The sequence below is a fragment of the Bos indicus genome, chromosome X (genome assembly GCF_029378745.1).
Source record: "Bos indicus isolate NIAB-ARS_2022 breed Sahiwal x Tharparkar chromosome X, NIAB-ARS_B.indTharparkar_mat_pri_1.0, whole genome shotgun sequence".
NCBI classification, from domain to species: domain Eukaryota; kingdom Metazoa; phylum Chordata; class Mammalia; order Artiodactyla; family Bovidae; genus Bos; species Bos indicus.
In genome coordinates this window covers 140,449,854-140,463,948 of record NC_091789.1, presented here as the reverse complement: position 1 = coordinate 140,463,948, position 14,095 = coordinate 140,449,854, and the positions used below count along the sequence as shown (strand labels likewise).

Genomic DNA, 14,095 nt, shown 5'->3' with positions numbered 1-14,095 from the left:
CCTGCTAAATGAAACAGGTCAGACACAAACAGACCATAGAAGATATGATTACACTTCTGTGAAATGTCCGGAATAGGCAAATCTAGAGACAGAATGTAAATTTGTGGTTGGCAGGGAATGGAGGGAGGGGAGAATTGGGACCAAGTGCTGTTAGGTGTGTCCTGGAATTGGTGGTGACAGCTGCAGCAAGCGCATGGTCAAATGTACATTCCTTGTCTGTTGACGTGCCCAGGGGTTTAATATGCATGCATTTTATCAGGTATTTACTATGCAAGAGGAAACAACCCCAGCCAACCCACCAAATATACAACTGAAGCCTTTTCTTCCAGAATCTGCTGGTAACCCTATCCAATCATGGAATGCACGGCGAGCTACCACCTTGGCACTTGGGGTCGGGGCCCACTCTTTCCGGCCTCTAGGTCAAGGTCAGCAAACTGCAGCCCTCAGGCCAAGGCTAGGTGGCCCTCTGTTTCTATGTGGCTCTTGAGCTAAGAATGGCTTTTACTTTAAAAACAGTTAAAACTAAACCAAAAAAAGAATATTATTGCATGACATGTGGAAAGCTTATGAAATTCAAATGTTTCAGTGTCCATAAATATGTACTGAACACGGCCATGGCCATCTATCTACTGTTGCTTGCAGCTGCTTTTGCACTGGGACAAAGACCCCGTGGCCCACAGAGCCTAAACTATCTGCCAACCTCTGCTCTACAGATGAAGAGTTGAGTGAATTGTGTTTCCAGGAGTGAGGAGGGCGCCCTGGGCTGGAACCACTGACAGGGCTCTGCTGGGTTGTGACTGCTCCTTCGGGCTGGAGCTGCCTCATCTGTAACAGGAGACGGCTTGCATGAAGTCTCTCTATAGCGTCTTTCCAGCTTTGACTGTCTCTAGTGTATCAAGATTCCAGTGTGTTCAGTGGCCCCCAGGCGGCCAGTGGGGCAGAGGGGCAGCGCTCTTGTCTGAAACAAAGCCACGGGGACCAGGGAGTTACATGAGCACACAGGGCACCTAGCTGGACACAGAACTGGGGAGCCAGTGTGTCTGGACAGAGCAGATCTGAAAACTGGCCCCCTCCAGGGTTCAGAAGCAGATGATTTCGGCCACTTTCATGTGTCCTAGTTTCATAGATTATATGTAACCCAGTTCTGTTTATTTCTGTATTTAATGGCTGCGCTGGGTCTTCGTTACTGTGCGGGCTTTTCCCTAGTTGCAGAGAGTGGGGGCTACTCTACAGTGGCGGTACACGGGCTTCTCATTGCACTGGCTTCTCTTGTTGCAGAGCAGGGGCTCACTAACTATGGTGCATGGGCTTAATTGCCCCACGGCATGTAGGACCCTCTCAGACCAGGGATCAAACCTCTGTCGCCTGCCCTGGCAGGTGGATTCTTATCCACTGAACCCCCAGGGAAGTCCCACATAATCCAATTCTTTTAACCCTGGGGAAGAAGGAAATGGCTGATGCTAAATATTGGGGACCTGGAGAAGGGCATGGCAACCCACTCCAGTATTCTTCCCTGGAGAATCCCATGGACAGAGGAGCCTGGTGGGCTATAGTCCATGGGGTCGCAAAGAGTCGGACATGCCTGAGGTGACTTAGCACAATTATTGGTGAAGGCTTGCAAGGCATGATAGCAGAGGCTGGCAATCTGAAATTCAGGTTTTCAAAGTCTGATCTAGCACTTCCAGCAGGTTTGTGGCAATTGACCAGGTAACTCTCATGTCCATAGAGTCTCTGTGGTGTTTCCTGTTTTCTCAGTTCTAACATGTGGCTCTTTATCCACAGTCCAAGGGATCACGAGTTGTCGGCATCGTCGCTCCAGCCTGGTGTCTGTCACTATGGAACCATACTGGCCTGCTGCTATGGCTGGAGAGGGAGCAGCAAGGGAGTCTGTGAAGGTACTTTTGTAAAAACTCAGACCACCCAGTGCTCAGGTGGTTGGCCTGGGTCCTGCAGTTTTTCTCTGTGACACCATAACCTGTCACCAGGTTGCCAGTGGCTTTCCCAGAGCAGGGACATAGTCCTAACTGACACCCAAGGTCTGAGTGCTTGTGAGATCTCTTCCCATTCAAAATATGGCTGACACCATCACCCTGGATATGATGTGTTTGTTTTAGGAGCCCTGTTTCATCAATTCTTTCTGCTGTTCTCTTAGTCAGTATGGCTGTTTTTGTGTTAACCTAGAGAAACTGAGTTAGGCAAAAACAGGTCAAGAAATACCTCATTCTAATTATAATTTTTCCAACCGACTTCTAATGAATTCCACTTTTTGATTATGAATCACCCAACCAGTAGGCTTTGGTCACAAATAAGAAGGTTACCCATTTACTTTGTAGTTTGGTTACTCACATTTTCCAAGTTCATCGTGCCTATTTCTAGATGATTTCAAGGGATACATGCATATATATGCAAGATATGCATGGTTCTGCTGTGTACATTTCAAACTAAGTTTCCATAAATTGCTTTTGACATCATTTCTCAGACCAGTGTTAGGAACTCCGAGAGAGGCCTCTGACAGTTTGAAAAGAGTTGGGGAGGCTAGGGATGAGCACAGAGTTTCGTGTTGCATTGTTTTTCATGTAAATTTCTATAATAATCAACAGTCGCAGTGTAAAAGAATCAAATCTGTATTCTTCATAGCTGGCTAACCAGGGGTACATACTTTCAGGGCAGGAATCTGGTCTCAGTGCCTTGTGTATCTAGTAGGTGGCATAGAACCTGAATCCTTAATCTGTTAAGTGGGATGAACAGACATGTGCATGCAGTACTTTGGGCACTGGTATGGATCATATTGGATTATAAACTGTAAAGCCCAAGAGTGTTAGCAATTTTAAAGAGTAATAAGTCTACATTCTTTTTCTTCTTTTTCCCTGCCCCAACCTCCTCTTCTTTGATTTAGCTGGTTTAAAAAATAATGTGGGCATACTGTAGCTGCGGGCAGAACTTGATCATGTCCAAAATCCATGAAACATTGGAAGACGTTGATCTTGCTCTCACATGTTTAGTGAAGTCGCTCAGTCGTTTCTGACTCTTTGCAACCCCATGGACTGTAGCCCACCAGGTTCCTCCATCCATGGAATTTTCTAGGCAAGAGTGCTGGAGTGGGTTGCCATTTCCTTCTCCAGCAGATCTTCCCGACCCAGGAATCGAACCCCGGTCTCCCGCATTGCGGGCAGACGCTTTACCGTCTGAGCCACCAGGGAATCCCCCCACATGTTGGATATTATGTAAAATCCTGCACTGTCGCAGTTTCCTTATGAGGAGATGACAAGAGTGGGAAGATAGTAGAAGAAATGTTTGAAGGTCATCACTGCCTGCCTAGCAAAAGAAAGTTAGAACATTCCCCTGGGGCTTTGTCAGTTGAAAAGGGTGGTACTCACACTGGTCAGGTGGGTCATGATCAAGGGCATTGTCTTGAGAACCAGACTGCCGTGGGTGACCTTGGGCAAGGTAGATAAGCTTGCTCAGGCTCCATTTCCTTCCTTGCAGACTTCTGTCTGTCAAAGCAGCAGATGATAAGGGGGTTCAATGTTGCTTTTTTCTCCTTCTAAACACAACATGATACATTTTTCTTTGAAGTCATCAGGTGGAAAGGGTCAAAAACCACATGGGATATCTGATTTGGAATGTCTCTTACAGTCACACGAACCTCAGGACCTCCGGCCATAAAACTTGCGTGTCTCTGGTGTATAAATGAGGGTGAGCTTTGCTTTCCTGGAGGGGCTATTCTATAACTAGATTGGAGCAGTCTGACCATAGTGCACACAGCCAATCACATTCTCACCACTTTTGTGGCCAATATTCAAACCAGAGGCCTGAAAAGAATTGAAAGCCAGATGCTGAAGGGCATTCCAACACACCACTCCCACTGCATGTTTGGCAATCCGAAGAGATGGTCACCCCACACTCTGCCCCTGTCAAATGTTGACCCAGTAAATGGCAATGATTTTTGTATCTATGATCTGTATCATATTACATCCAATCGGCATGGTCCTTCTTGATGGTAAAGTCATATGCTCCTCGAAGCACCATGTAACAGGCTGCTTAGTCCCTGATCACCAGGCCTCTGAGTTCTAAGCTGTGGAGTGCATGGTGATGAGACAGGAACTCATGCCAACTTGCCTGAACAGGCAGAGCCAGGCTCCAGCCTGTGAGGGTGCAGTCTGCCCCAGCCTTCACCTCCATTGACTGATCAGCCCTCAGTCCTTCAGAGGCCCTGTCTCTATGCCAGAGCTTTCTAGATCTCAGCCTCTGCCCTGCTTAAATCTGTTCCCAGGGCAGGGTCTGCTTCACTCATTACCGTTAGCCTTCAGATATGGGTCACTTAGTGAGATATGGGAGAAAGAGCCAGAAAGAGTGGATAAACACTCCAGAAAGATGGAGGAGTTTGCAGGGAAATTAAACAAGAGAGCTTCCTTTATCTAAAGCACACTTAAATCTCTGGCCATTTTAGACAAACGGAATTTCCCTATGCCATAGATTGGCTGTTCCCATCACAGATCCAATATTACCCTAAATCAAAAACGTCTTTCTGGAGTGCTGTCCTCCAAACAGCAAGGGTATTAACATTCACCACTTCTCCTCTCTACTCTTTGGCATTTATCCTGGGCTTTCCTGTCTGGACTACATTGAAAATAACTTTCCAGGGAGCAATCAGAGGTCTTGGGGGCTTAAAAAAAGGTTTATTTTTCTAACATTTAGAGTTAAAGCTGCATGTCCAAGAACATAACCATAACAAAATAGACCCTGGAGATCCAATTCTATCTCATTTGCCTCCAAAAGTAGAAGAACTTTGGTGAGAAGCGTGTTTTCCCCTACCTTCTCTCACTTACGATCTACTTCAACCCTTGAAATGTTTCCCTGTTCAAAGTTCTACATTTACTGCTTTGTCATTCAAAACTATTTCAGTTCACACTATTAAACGCAGGAGGAGAAACAAAGGTGAGCGTTTATATCCCTGTTCTGAAGGCACTTAGCATCAGATAGTAGATAGAAGTCAAACATAGAAGCGAAATATCTGGCTAGTTACTGAATAAGATGCAGATATCAGTTTCGTGGGAGAAGCCTGCCAGAGTTCTGTGGAGTTCTCAGAGATGAGCAGAAGTTCACATGTGGCTGGAGAAATCTGTACAAGCTTCTGGAAGGAGGGGCCCTACAAGGTACTCCTTGAAGGATTGTTAGGATATTAACCATTGGAGTGGTGGGGAGGGGTGCGGCAGGGTGGGGTAACAATAGAGAAGGGGTAAAAAGTGTGGAGTACGTCAGAGAAGAGCAGGCAGTCTGGTTTGACCTCATCGTTGCCTGGGTTCAGGGAACAGAGTAAGACTAAAAAAAGGCAGAGGCCACATCATGGTTATGACCCCTGTCCTGGATTCAGGACCCAACAGAGATTATTTGATGACTTCTAGACAATGAAATCTGCATTGGAGAAGGAAATGGCAACCCACTCCAGTGTTCTTGCCTGGAGAAACCTAGGGACGGGGGAGCCTGGTGGGCTATGTTCTATGTGGTCGCACAGAATCGGACACGACTGAAGCGACTTAGCAGCACCAGGCAATGAATTCAGTCCTGAATATTCATTGGAAGGACTGACACTGAAGCTGAAACTCCAATACTTTGGCCACCTGATGCAAAGAACTGACTCATTGGAAAAGATCCTGATGCTGGGAAAGATTGAAGGCGGGAGGAGAAGGGGATGACAGAGGATGAGATGGTTGGATGGCATCACCAACTTGATGGACATGAGTTTGAGTAAGCTCCGGGAGTTGGTTATGGACAGGGAAGCCTGGTGTGCTGCAGGCCATGGGGTCGCAGATATGGCCACGACTGAGCCATTGAACTGAACTGAACTGAGGCAATGCATGGCATGATCAGAGCTATACTTCCGGAATATCCCTTTAATGTCACATCGGACATCGATATCCTAGGAGCAGTACCTGTGAATGTGATTCTTACACAAATGTCCTGTTGAGAGGCACTTGGGAGAAATCTGTAAGGGCGTGAGGGAGCTGGGGAAGAAGCAAGGCAAAGATGTGGCTTCAAGAGAAGTTTGGCTTCATCCTGATCCCACAGTGAGCTCTGGAGTGTTAATTGCACTGCAGCATTTGTCCTGCCCAGAAGCCAGGGGCTAGGCTGTTAGACCCGTGCGTCAGCCAAGCCCTGGTCACAGACTGAGGTGAGGAAAGCGAAGAGAGAGAGGCATGCGACAAATCTCCCAGACATCTATGGGCAAAGTGGTTCCCAGTAGCTGGATTAATATTGGCTTGGCCAAAAAGTTCATTTGGGTTTTTCTATAAGTGACTGTAGAGAAACCCAAAGAGACTTTTTGGGCCAACCCAATACTTACTCAAGGAAATTGGTGGTAGAAACAGGGATAGAGGGGTAGGATACTCTGAGTGATTGTTTGGAGAATAAGAATAAATAGAGACAGCTGAGATTTTGAGTCCAGGTAGCTGGGAGATGAATGGTGACGTTAGCAAAGGTAGGGGTGTGTCAAATGGGAACATGCCGGAGTCTTTAGGAACAGGCTTGCCTAGGGCTGGACCTTCTATGAGCCAGAGAATCAATGTGCAGAGAAGTAAGCAAGCATTTCTGGCAATTGCTGAGTCACCCTTTCATATGCTGGCTGTTTCTGGGACTCCTAGTAGATCCAGAAAATGTGAGAGTCCATGATTCCCTACCTGCCTAGTTTCTCTCTCATTCATTGCTTTTTCTCTCATTCCCATTCATGTCTTTGGGCTCTCCCATTTTCCTTTCTTCCTATCCACAGCGTTTTCTCCCTGTCTCCTCATGAGCCAGACTCAAACTTTCCACCATCTTTGACTACGCTTTCTTGCCTAATGCAATCTGTTACCCATCCCATCCTTGTTTCTCCTGCCACTTCAGTCATCCAACAAATATTTATTGAGTTCCTAGTGTGTGTCAGATATCTGGATACAGAAGCAGATAAAACAGAAAACTAAATCCTGCCTTTGGCATGCCTCCATGACCACCACTATCGCCATCACCATCATGCTTGTGGTTCCCATCCTTGGGACCGGAGGCAGCATCTCCCTGCCTCCAACCTGTGCTTTGTTCATTTTGGCTGATAACACACAGAATGTAAAAATTTTGATCATTCAAAAGAGAAATGGGGAAATACTACAGAAGAGAAAAAAAAAAAAAAAAACAGTAGAAAGAGGGAGAAGGACCTTGGCCCAGTATAACTATGGAGTTTCTTCCAGCTCACAAATCATATTCCTTTTGTTAAATCTTTTGTGTTTACATACAAAACTGGCTAATTGCGATGTAGGAGGGTTTTTTTTTTTTTTTTTTTCTTTGAATGCCACTGGAGGTGTGGCAGTGCTAGGCAAAGTCATGGTCAACTTGTACTTGTGGGGTGAAGGGGGTGAGGAGATGGGGGCCGGTGATGTCGTTCAGAAGCGAAGCACTACTCAGTATTTTCAAGGTGAAAATAAACTGGAGAGGAAGCAGATCACCCTCTGTCTTGTATGTCACCATGGATTTCTCTGCCATACAGAAGGCGTTTAAGTTCAACACGTGTGCATTTCACTGGGCTGACTGTTCTTTTTGTTTATTGAAATATAGTTGACTTACAATGTTGTGTTGATTTCTGCTCCACAGCAAAGTGATTCAGTTATATATATATTTGTATTCCTTTTTAATATTCTTTTCTATTATGGTTTATCACCCAATATTGAATATAGTTCCCTGTGCTCTACTGTAGGACCTTATTGTTTATTCATCCTATATATACTAGCTTGCAGCTGCTACTCCCAAACGCCCAGTCCTGCCCTCTCTCATCCTCCCTTACCACTGGCAACCACAAGTCTGTTGTCTATGTGTGTGAGTCCATTTCTGTTTTGCAGATAAGTTTATATGTCTCATATCTCAGATTCCACATGTAAGTGGTATCATAAGGTGTTTGTCTTTCTCTTCCTGACTTACTTTAATTAGTATGATAATCTCTCTAGGTCCATCCATGTTGCTACAAATGGTATTATTGTATTCTTTTTCATGGCTGAGTAATAGTCCATTGTATATATCTATCATGTCTTTTTCACCTTTTACCTTTCAGTGGATATTTTGGTTATTTCCATGTCTTGGCCACTGTTGATAGTGCCTGTATGTATCCTTCCAAATTAAACTTTTGTTCAGATAAATGCCCAATAGTGGGATTGCAATTCTATTTTAGCTTTTTTGAGGAACTTCCATACTGTTCTCTCTAGTGGCTGCACCAATTTACATTCCCACCCACAGTGTAGGAGGGTTCCCTTTCCTATATACTCTTTCCAGCATTTATTATTTGTAGACTTTTTGATGACGGCCATTCCGCCTGGTGTGAGATGATACCTCATTGTAGTTTTGATTTGCCTTTCTCTGATCATTAGCCATGTTGAACATCTTCTCATATACCTATTGGCTCCTATTCTTTAATTGTCAAAATACCTTTTCTTTCGACAGCTATGTGTGAACCTGGATGCAAGTTTGGTGAGTGTGTGGGACCAAAACAAATGTAGATGCTTTCCAAGATTCACGGGGGAAACCTGCAGCCAAGGTCAGTACTATAGACCATGGTGGTGATACAGACCTACCCCAGGGCTTTCAGAATCAACTCAGGCAGTGCAGTGGTGTTTGGGACACAGTATAGCACTCAGGATTCTGTAGTTTGTAACTCCGATCTTTAAACAAAAGTGGTTTCAGAATGAGATTTTTCAATCAATCTCTTCTAGAAAAACGTCAAAGTCATTCTGATGCTTTTGTTAGGATGCCAGATGAAAAACATTATTTTCCCTATGAACAATAATGTTTATTGTTTTTTTAAGCTGAGGAAGCAATGCATATATTTTATGTAAGAAAATCCAACAAAACAAAAGGATAGAAATTAAAAAGTGAATGTGAACACCCACAGTCCATCCTCCACCCATAGCTAAGAGTTTGACCTCAATCTCTGCAGTTTCTTTTCTGTTATACTTACAAATATGGATATTTCTCAAGGGCATTTTTGCATGTCAGCACACAGAGAGCTGTCTCATAATTTTTAAGGCTGTATCCTAATCTCTAGATCAAATGCTTGTGTCATTTACATAAAAATACTTTAACCACTATTATAGAAGTTGTCCCCAACGTTTTGCCACTACAAATAGCGCTATATCAGTCATTATCCTATGCATATCCTTGCACCTTTGAGTATTTTTATAGGGTGAATGTCTAAAAATGGAATTGTTGGGTTGAATGACATGCATATTTTTATTGTAATTTATATATTTTAAAAGGCAATTTATGATTTTTGTCATAGGCTGTTTATCTGAAGATATTAAACCAGTTATAATATTAAGAACAGTGGTTCTTAAGGTGGCCAGTTTTGTCCCCTAGGAAGACTTGCCAGATACAATACATATCCCTAGTTAGATTTAAATCTTATTTTCAAATGCAATTTCACATAAAAAACAAATAATTTTATAGTGTATGTATGTTGCAAATATTGTATGGGACATATGCACACTGAACAAATATTAGTCATTTTTCCGAAATTCACATTTACCCAAGCATCTTGTATTTTTATTTGATAAATCTGGAAGTCTTACCCCCGAGGTTATCTGGAGGTGCCTGGAGACATTCGGAGGGGTTACTACTGGCATCTGGTGGGTAGAGCCCAGCTGAACATCTATAGTGCACAGGGCAGCCCCCCGCTAAGGGTGATCTGGCCCCAGATGTCCACAGTGTGGAGGAGCCCAGCCACCAAGAAACCTGCACTAATTAAGAAAGGGTCCCCAGTTCTATAACACAGTTGAGCAAAGAGCAGAAAATCCAGTTCAGCTGCCCTTAGGGAAAGAGCCCTTCCAGGGTTCTAGAAGGGAGAATGGAATTCCAGAGGAAGCCAGGGGTCTGCCCCACTCTGTCCCCACCACCCCCAGCTCACTGCCAAGGCCACATGCTCACATAGCCTTTCTCTGTGCTGGCAGACCTGCAGGCTCAGGGAAGAGCCTCTAGCTCTCCTGTCCCTACCTTAGGACGGGGGCCATCACTGCCAAGGGGCTCCTTAGAACCATGTCCAGAAGGCTTGAGGGAAGTGCAGCAGGAGCCATGCTCTCAGAAGTAATAATTCAACCATGTCCCTTAGCAGAGCTTTTCCCACCAGAAGACCTGGTTTTCCATATGTCTTGGATTCTGTACCAAGATACCTTCTCAAGAGAGTTGGAATGGAAAAGGTGTTTTTTTATGCTGCTTTTCAAGTCCCGGCAAAGTTTTCACTTTGAAGGAGTGTCCAGTGGCTCAGATGTGGGGCTGTCTGGCTTTTCCCCACAGCCTCCCTGCCCCAGGGCCGCCTGATCAAAGTCCATGTATATCCACTGATGGCCACAGGCCTCAACCCAACTGATGTCTTTCCCCAAAATGCTTCTTGCAAGAGACGCCTCTGACTAAGCGCCAAGTGATGGACTATCCCTGGCTTTCCTGTTATGTCCAACCAGCATTATTTAATTCATGCATTTGAAGCAGTTAGGATCCATACAGGAGATGGTAGTGTACAGGGGACTGGCAGTGGAGAAAGGGGTTTAAGTGTCCATCTAATGTGCTGGAAAAATCTCCATGTAAGGTTCTTTTCAGAGGTGAAAGCAGCCACTTACTTATTTTCCAGAATGGCCTTTGCCTGTTACTGTGCGGAATTTTGGTCTTACATGGAATTTGGTTCTTTTCTCCTTTCTATATCTGCCTTGGGAGAGTTATGACATGTGGCACCCACATCACCACGTGCCCAAAGACGAAACGCATGATGGCTTTACAAGTTTTTTCCTTATGTATCACTTTTTATTTTAATAAAAGCTACTTCATTCTTAATGTTTCATGTTTTAAACCCTGAAAAGCTCAGAGAAGAAAGCCCCTCTCAATCTTCCCAGGAGGTAACCATTATAAACGTGTAGAGCCTGGTCTCCCAAGGTTTTTTTCCCCTGCCTGTGCCACATTGCTTGCAGGATCTTAGTTGCCCAACCAGGGATAGAATGCAGACCCCAGCTGTGAAAATGCTGAGTTTTAACCACTGGAATGCCAGGGAATTTCCCTAGGCAATTTTTCCTATGCTTATTTTAAAAATGTGTTATCTATATACATATTTTTGTAACCTTTTTGTGTATCAGCGTCCTCTGAGCACCTTGATATGGGATTAAATACTGTCCTGTGACCTGACCACTAGTAATAGCTGCCTAGCAGGGCTCCCTCAGGAAAGGTGTGAGACAAGGCCATTTGGCCATCATGAGGCCGCTCAAAATAATAATTGAAAGGAGACTGTTCTGTTGGCATCTGTCACAGACTATCTGGAAGAGCTTTAAAGGCAGCAGTATCTAGATTATGTTTTACCTTTTTATTCAAGTAGGAAACACAAAATTGTACACCTGACAACAATGTACAACTGCATGAATGCTCAAGAACACCCATGGAGCTGGCATTCAGATCAAGAAATGGAAACTTAGCCTCCCTGAAGACCCCTCATGCTCCCCTCCATCACTTGCCCCCAGCCCCCAACAAGGGACTGTACCTTGTCTCTCACACCAGAGTCACTGTGCCTGGATTGTTTTGTTTCTTTCACTCATGCCTGGTTTTCAGTGTGCGCATTTGTGTCCAGCTTCTCCCAGTCAGGATCATGTTTGTGAGTTTCATCCACAGTTGTTTGTACTTGTGGTTTGCTCAGCCTCACTGCTGTACAGTGTTCCATTGCATGAGTGTACAAGTCATTTATCCATCCTTTTCAGAGGAGAGATTTGGATTCTTCCTGGTTTGAGGCAATTCAGAATAGTGCTACTGTGATCATTTTAGCATGAGATTTTTTGGTGGTTTAGTTGCTCAGTCATGTCCAACTCTTTGCGATAGCCGGCCACGCTCCTCTGTCCATGGGATTCTCCAGGCAAGAATACTGGAGTGGGCTGCCATTCCTTTTCCAGGAGATCTTCCTGACCCAGGGATCGGACCCGGGTCTCCTGCATTGCAGGTGGATTCTTTACTGACTGAGCCACCAGGGAAGTCTGGTGGGCATGTACCCATGTTTCTGTTGGACATTTGCCCAGGAGTGGAATGGCTGGCTCACGAGTGTCTGTATCTAGCTGCCACACAGTTTTCCAGAGTGGTCATGCCTATATTTGCATTCCCTTCAGCAGTGTAAGATGATTCAGTTTGGTCCACATCCTCACCAACGCTTTAATGATGGTCAGAGAAGAGGCGAGTCACCACCATTTGTACCTACCTCCACAGCTGGCGTCCAGGGTAGGCCAACCCCATTCCACATCTGGGTGTTTCCTCCTTCAGTTCACCTTTCTCCATTTCTTGACTGCCCCCTGCAGATGTGAATGAGTGTGGATTCAAACCCCGGCCGTGCCAACACAGATGTGTGAATACACACGGTAGCTACAAGTGCTTTTGCCTCAGCGGCCACATGCTCCTGCCAAACGCCTCATGTTCCAGTAAGTTTCAGCAGCTGGCCTGCTCTCAGTCAATCCAGAGGCTTGACCTTTGCCATTTAATGCTTGGGGCAAAGTTAAATTAAGTTATTGGAGGGGAAACATCCACCCCAAAGGCTCTCACATCACCCTAGACTAAAACATCTTTGCGCACGTATTTTTTTCAATTTATTTATTTTTTAATTGAAGGATAATTAATTTGCAGAATTGTATTGATTTCTGCCAAACATCAACATGAATCAGCCATATATATATATATATATATATATATATATATATATATATGTTCCCTCTCTCTAGGACTTATTTTTAACTGTAGTAAAATATGTATATTGTGCAATTCACCATTTTGACAATTTTAAGTGTACTTCAGGCATTTTATACATTCACAGATCAGATCAGATCAGTCGCTCAGTCGTGTCCGACTCTTTGCGACCCCATGAATCGCAGCACGCCAGGCCTCCCTGTACATCACCAACTCCCAGAGTTCACCCAGACTCATGTCCATCGAGTCGGTGATGCCATCCAGCCATCTCATCCTCTGTCATCCCCTTCTCCTCTTGCCCCCCATCCCTCCCAGCATCAGAGTCTTTTCCAGTGAGTCAACTCTTCGCATGAGGTGGCCAAAGTACTGGACTTTCAGCTTTAGCATCATTCCTTCCAAAGAGATCCCAGGGCTGATCTCCTTCAGAATGGACTGGTTGGATCTCCTTGCAGTCTAAGGGACTCTCAAGAGTCTTCTCCAGCACCACAGTTCAAAAGCATCAATTCTTCGGCACTCAGCCTTCTTCACAGTCCAACTCTCACATCCATACATGACCACAAGAAAAACCATAGCCTTGACTAGATGAACCTTTGTTGGCAAAGTAATGTCTCTGCTTTTGAATATGCTATCTAGGTTGGTCATAACTTTCCTTCCAAGTAGTAAGCGTCTTTTAATTTCATTTGTACATTCACAATGTTGTGCAAACCATCACTGCTCTCCAGAATATCTCCATCACCCCAAAAGGAAACCCTGTCCCCATTAGCAGTCACTCTCCACTCATCTTCTCCTCCACCCCAGCCCTGCATTCTATCTCTCTGGATTTGCCTGTTCTGGCCTCATTGTTTTTAAATAAAAAGACTAACTGAGGGGAAAGATACATTGAGTCTCTCTATATATTCACAGATGAATTAGAATTCTTCATGAAAAAATAAGCATACTGAAAATATAAGCATATTGTTTCAGGAAGGTGATAAATCTCAGTTCCATCTCAGGACATCAGTTCTTCCCACCAGCTATCTTTCTCACGTCCCATGCTCAAAGATTAGTGACACTTGTTCGAAGTCCATTCCAGTTCACATTCCTGGAAAGAAAAGCCCTTCTCTGATAAAGAGAACCCATGTCCTGTGGGGCCTAAATGTCTATATCCATTCATTTATTGAGAAGGAAGGCTTTTCAGGTTTTATGTTGCAGCTGAAAAGCAAATCCATCAGCCCTGCCACCCCCAACAAGCCTGCAGCTTGTGCCTTCTGCTAGCTTCCCATGGATGCAGGGTCCTCTGACTCCCTAGCCTATCCTGGGCTCTCCCTCCATTGGTTGTAAAATCTGGGCTCTTGCATAGCTCACTTCCCCCACCCCTGCCTCACCCTTGAGCTGCTGGCTCCAC

At 44.7% G+C, this 14,095-nt stretch overlaps 1 long non-coding RNA gene across 2 annotated transcripts in view; it reads right to left on the bottom strand.

Annotated features, from left to right (window-relative positions):
• Positions 1-14,095, bottom strand: part of LOC139181273 (uncharacterized) — a 137,989-nt gene that overhangs the window by 4,484 nt on the left and 119,410 nt on the right. For both annotated transcript variants that reach the window (XR_011565279.1, XR_011565280.1), the window contains exon 11: positions 3,378-3,494. This is a non-coding gene — a long non-coding RNA (uncharacterized lncRNA). The remainder of the gene's footprint in view (positions 1-3,377; positions 3,495-14,095) is intronic.